The sequence below is a fragment of the Amblyomma americanum genome, chromosome 1 (genome assembly GCF_052857255.1).
Source record: "Amblyomma americanum isolate KBUSLIRL-KWMA chromosome 1, ASM5285725v1, whole genome shotgun sequence".
NCBI lineage: Eukaryota > Metazoa > Arthropoda > Arachnida > Ixodida > Ixodidae > Amblyomma > Amblyomma americanum.
The window spans coordinates 226,285,144-226,291,314 of record NC_135497.1 but is presented as its reverse complement, the minus strand read 5'-3'; positions in this window follow the sequence as shown (position 1 = coordinate 226,291,314).

Genomic DNA, 6,171 nt, shown 5'->3' with positions numbered 1-6,171 from the left:
CACCGAGACCCCTATACGGTCAAAACGCAGCGCAAAGATGAAAAATGGTTATAAAACATTCATTTCAATGTGATGGAATTGCAAAATATACAAAATTTTACTGATCAGTTGTTCTTACTTTCAAGTGTAACATCGGTAGAGGAAGACAGTCCCTGTGCAGCCGAGGCATCAATGTAGAAACGCGTTTCAGAAGGAATTTCCATTCCCTCTAAACCGCAGAAACATATGTCTTTTGCTAACTGCAAAAAAGAACTTGCAAATATCAACTGTGTCAATGTGACCCGGCAAGTATATACTAGTTCTTGGAACGCAACATCACAGGTCCTCGGCCGCCAGTGCCAAAAACCTGCATGGCCATAACACTGCACTATAAACAATGAATCGGTGAAGAGGAAACTGGGCGTAGGCAAAAACCAGATGTATTCGTTAAGAGACAAACAAGGCATATGTCATTAGCAATATGGATAAGATATTTAAAGTAGCTGAAGAGTTCTATATCAATCTATACAGTAGCAAATGCAGTCAGGACGTTGATGCGAGAGGCAGTAGCACGGCACTGGGACATCCCGCCAGTAACAAAACAGGAAATAAAGAAAGCTTTAGCAGCAGTGAAAAGGGCGAAAGCAGCTGATGAGGATCAGGTAACAGCAGATCTGTTGAAGGGCGGAGGGGAGATAGTACTAGAAAAACTAGCTACCCTGTATACGCAATGCCTCTTGACCTCGAGCGTACCAGAAGCTTGGAAGAACGCTGACATCATCGTAATCCATAAGGAAACGTCAAGGACTTGAAAAAGTACAGACCGATTAGCTTAATGCCGTTTCCTGTAAAGTATATTACTAAGGTATTCGCTAATACAGTCAGGACAAGCTTAGACTTAAATAAACCAAATGATTAGGCAGGCTTTCGTAAAGGATATTCCACAGTAGATGATATTCACACTTTCAATCAGGTGATAGGGAAATGCGCAGAATATAACCGACCCCTATATATAGCCTCTGTAGATGGCAAGAAACCATTTGACTCAGTGGAAACCTCAGCAGTCATGCATGCTTTGCAGAATCAGGGTGTGAAAAAGCCTGATGCAAAAATAGCGGAAGATATCCATAGATGGTGCACAGATACCATAGTTCTCGATGAAGTCGGTAAACAAAATTCTAATAAGAAATTTCAATAAGAATAAGAATTCAGAGAATTGGATTGGGAACAGTTGGGGATAAGAGTTAATGGAGAGTACCTTAGTAATATGCGATTCGCTGATGACACTACCTTGATAAGCCACTGAGGAGATTAACTACGAAATATGGTCAATGATTAGGCAGAGCAGAATGGTGTGCCTAATTAATATGCAGAAAACCACAGTAAAGTTCAACGGTCTCGGAAGGGAAGAGAAGTTTGCAATTGCTAGCGGTGTACTGGAAGTGGTAAGGGAATACATCTACTTAGGGCAGATAGTGGCCGCAGGCCCGAATCACGAGAGTGAAATAACTAGAATAAGAATGGGGTCGAGCGCATTTGGCAGGTTCTCACAGATCACGAATGGCAGTTTACCTCTATCCCTCAAGAGAAAGGTATCTTACCGGTACTCACCTATGGGGCAGAAACGTGGAGGCTAACGAAAAGGGTTTAACTGAAGTTCAGGATAGCGCAGCGAGGTAGGGAAAGAAAAATTGGAGGGGATACTTATCTCCTCCTTAAGGATATGATACGATAGCGTAAATGACTTAATGCCTATGTATGCCAAATTGGTCATTCTCAACTTCACATTGATATGTCCCAGGGAGTCCTCATACCACTCCTTGGGCAATGGTGCAGCTGTTACGGGATGTGCCACTGCCCTGCGATGGCAGGTGCTGCCACCCTTCCACCGGTGGGTCTTGTGCGACCCAAATAAGTTGCTCTTCCCGAACAACCTATCGCGATCAACCATTAATTTAACTGCCACTTACCACGGTGGTTAGTTTGCTCACAACACGGTGGGTAGGTTGTGATGTCTCCCCAAGTTCACGTGACCCACCTAAGTTGCTTCTCCGGGGGTGGCTGCCTGGACCACCGTACGCCACCCCATTTATTGCTCCCAACGCCGGCAACGCCGACGTCGGATTTTCTGCGCAACGGGGCCTTTAACGCTATCGCGTTAAAAATGATAAGTGCATAACATTAAGAGACAGAAAGGGGGCAGACTAGGTCAGGGATCCAACACGTACGGGTTAATGGCTTCTTAGTCTAAATCAGGAGGAAGAAATGGGCTTGGGCAAAGCATGCAATGCGAAGGCAAGATAACCGATGGTCCTTAAAACAGTCCAGATTCCATGGGAAGGGAATCGTAGCAGGGGGCGGTAGAAAGTTAGGTGGGCGGATGAGATTAATAAGTTTGCGGAGATAGGGTGGGCGCAGCTGGCAAAGGACAGGGCTAATTGGAGAGATATGGGAGAGGCCTTTGGCCTTTTCAGTGGGCTTAGTCAAGCTGATGATGATAAACAATGGCGGGACATGTCCGACAGAGTAAAGATATGGGAGCAGATTTGGCGTTCTTTAGCTGATCAGGGAAAGGGGGGGGGGGGGGACGGCCGCACCCTCTACCCTCCCTGTGCGCACTCCTATAGTCAGGTGGCTGATTCTCACTGGCTTCAACGCTGAGCAGACCCACAGGAGGTGGTGGATGTCGGCTTCCACTTCCCGGGATTGGAGGTGGTGGATGTCGGCTTCCACTTCCCGGGATTGGCATACATCCGGGGCGGGGAACAAGGCTCGAAGTGAAGCCTTCCGAGTGACGGCAGGTGTCAGCTATATGGTACCTACCTGGATCCCCCAAAGCGCAACCTTCTCTGCTCGGGTAAGGCACTTGGGAGGGTTACCTAACATGGACTAGAGCCAACACTGACTACTGAGCCTCGGCGGAGATCGAGCTGTCGTGCCTAGCAACGTGCACGGTGCCGAAGAGGTCCTTCTTCACAAGAAAGATACCACCATCCAGGCTGAGAAGTTAAGGCAGTGACGACCCAGGTAGCACAGAACATTAGAATAATGTTATAAAATTGTTACAAAATTGCAGTCATGTTGCATTGCAACGTTACGTTAATCTTAAAAATTCATAAATAACGTTATATGTTGCATCTCAAAGGCCAGCAAACGTTCAAAGCAAATATTCTTTAAATGCTGAGTTCTAAATGTTATATTATGTTAAAAAAGGACAAAATGATCGTAACATTTTTTCAATGTTTGAACCAAACCTTCTTCTAATGCTGTGTTCTTGTTAATCTTTAATTCATCATTATACAACAACATTACGAATATATTTCAAGCACTGCGTCGCAGAACTTTTCCCGTTGTTCTTACAGTAGTGATGTATCTTCAACTTGCAGCAATTTGCAAATAAACCTTAGATTGTGTCTGTCATATATTGCAAGCACAACCTCATTATTTTTTAGAAAACTTTGCTTATCACCTATTCACTAGTATCACTCATGCGACACCCCATAGTAAAGGCTATACACAAGTTTGGCTCCATGGTATTCGTTCGGAGGTGAGTATGAGTTAAATATATTGGTTGCGTTGTACTGTAGAGCTCAAGTGTCGACCTCGTTTGTCATTTCAGAGTGTTACAAATCATCATATCACCCCCCCCCCCCTTCCTACCCCTTTTTCCGTGGATAACAAAGGATGATACCACCGTACACCCATGCTTTCATATGGCTCGAAATTACAGAGACAGTCACGCACGAGACTCTTCGCGCCTGAAATGTGCCCGTTAGTCACGTGTGCTCAGCGGTTTTTCATAACGAATAGCCCCTCTTATTAACATCGGCAGTTCTAGGCTTCTAGCCCACATCTTTTTAGAAATATGGACTGAGTGCTTGATAAGAACTGCGCCGTCATGATACTGTGAGCGTTCCTTTACAGCAGGAAAGCTTCTATAGTATACCCATGCTCTCCATGCGCCAATTGCGCCAACCTGCGCCATGGCATTGAGCCCGCTACATGCTGCTGTATACAAATAGGTGGTTTTGATGAAACTGCGTCAACGTCGGGCCAAAGTACTATTTCAGCAGCCAAGAGCCTCGGCGAATGCGAATTGGCAGAGACTATAGCGCTCAATATGCACAGTCATGACTTTTGTTTCTTGCCTCTGTGCCAAAAAAAAGAAAAAGATGACCAAGGGAATCGAACTCTGCCCTGTTTCGTTTTTTTTTCTCCCTTAACCGCCAACTGGTGGTATACACGGTGTACCCGTTGCGATGGCTCAGTGCGTTTGGCGTTCGGCTCCTGATCTCAAGGTCGCGGAGTCGATCGCGGCCACGGCGGCCGTGTTTCGATGAAGGCGAAATACAAAAAACGCCCGTGTGCTGTGCGATGTCAGCGCAGTTGGTTAGAGAAACCCGCGTGGCCTAAAATAAATGGGATCCTGCCACTGCCAGTGTGTCGCTTCGGGACGTTCAACCTCACAATTCACAATTTAGAAAATACAAAAGGAAGGACAAGATACATGCGCTTTCGAGAAGCTTGCAGGCAAAGCAACGCCTCCAGTGCACGTAACTCGCCGAATCGCCAAAATTTGTTGGGCAACAGTGCCGCAATAGCCGAAATAATAAAAACTGATATGGATATTACTTACGGTGGGCTGCGCACCCCAATAAATAAGGAGCCTTACAGTAAGAGTTAAAAAGTTAACTACTCAATATTAGTTAACCAGCCTGCTATACTTAGAACGTCTTAGCTGTATACTGATGCGCTACATTGCTGACAATGCTATGCCGAAAAAAGAGCTGTTCTCACTCAAAAAGCCCTTTTTTGAAAATTTTGAGCGAAATATAGGTGAGACATCCGGTATATTATGTTTATCTGCGCCTCTTCTTGAAGAGACACGCTCGGGATGATGCGGGGAATGCAAGTGGTGGCCCTCACGTCCTCTCGTGCATTTGTAAAATGCTGAAACTGGGCTTGATATACGAGGGGCGGTTACACAACTTCCCTCACAAAATTCCGCGCGACATATATGAACACGTACCTCTAGCCTTGAGAGGAATGCGCCGGATTAGATCCAATCGGTCTGATCTTCATGTTGCTCGCACTGCATGGCATCAAACTGGAACAACAGTCGACCACAAATGAGGCAGCAGTAGGGGGGCAACAGTACGCCGCCCCCGTGTGAGCTCCAAGAGGCCCTTCATTGCGCGTCACTCACTGCCGATGCTGCCAGGAGGCCGCGGAAGCGTGGGCATATGGCAACAAGGGGCTGGAACTATGAACATATGGCCCTTGGTTCCCCGGCTGTGTGCCCGAACTGTCACTCGATCATCATACAGGGTGTAAAAGTGCTGAAAGAGCGCGAAATTGAGCAATTGCTCCGAAACCGGGATGCACGTGACGTATTTGCTGGTCAGTGCGGATCATGGTGTGACAGTGCTACTACGGCGCAGTAAGCGGCTGTCGGCCATTCAGACCATTTAATAAAGAACTCTCACTGTCCGCATATCAACGCGATAGCGTTAAAGGCCCCGTTGCCCAGAAAATCCGGTGTTGTCGGCGTTGTGAGCGAAAAATCACGAGCATGACTCTGGCAGGTGGTCCCCTGAGAAGCAACCTAGGAAGCAGGTGGGCCGCCTAGGTCACGTGACTTTGTGACGTCATCACAACCTGCCCACCGGTTAGTGAGCAAACTGCCCCCGTGGCAGGTGGCAGTTAAATTGACGATTGGTCGCTAGGGAAGAGCCACCTGCGCCGCACAAGGCTCACCGCTGGGAGCACCTGCCATCGCAGGGCAGTGGCGCATCGCTTAACCGCTGCACCAGTGCGCCAGGAGGGGTATGAGGACTTCCAGGGACCTATGAATTTAAAGGAGAGAATGACCTTCTGTACTGCGTCGTACTATTAAGGCGGAGCTTAGGTGTCCCCTCCAATTTTTTTCAAAATGAAACCTGTGTAATAATGCATTTGGTTGCCTGCAACACTAAACTTGCCATTTCCAGCAACACTGGTTTGAATAAGTGATGATTTGTTTGCAGCCGACTGCTTCGGTACAGCGCAGAGCACTTGCTTTTCTAGGTGTGATTCAACTTTCTTTTCGATTTTTCCTTGGATTCAGTTTCATATCTTCAGATCACGTTAGAATGATTGCTAGAAAGCATGTAAACATTAAAGGGACCACAAAATGATATTTACTGAGGTTAG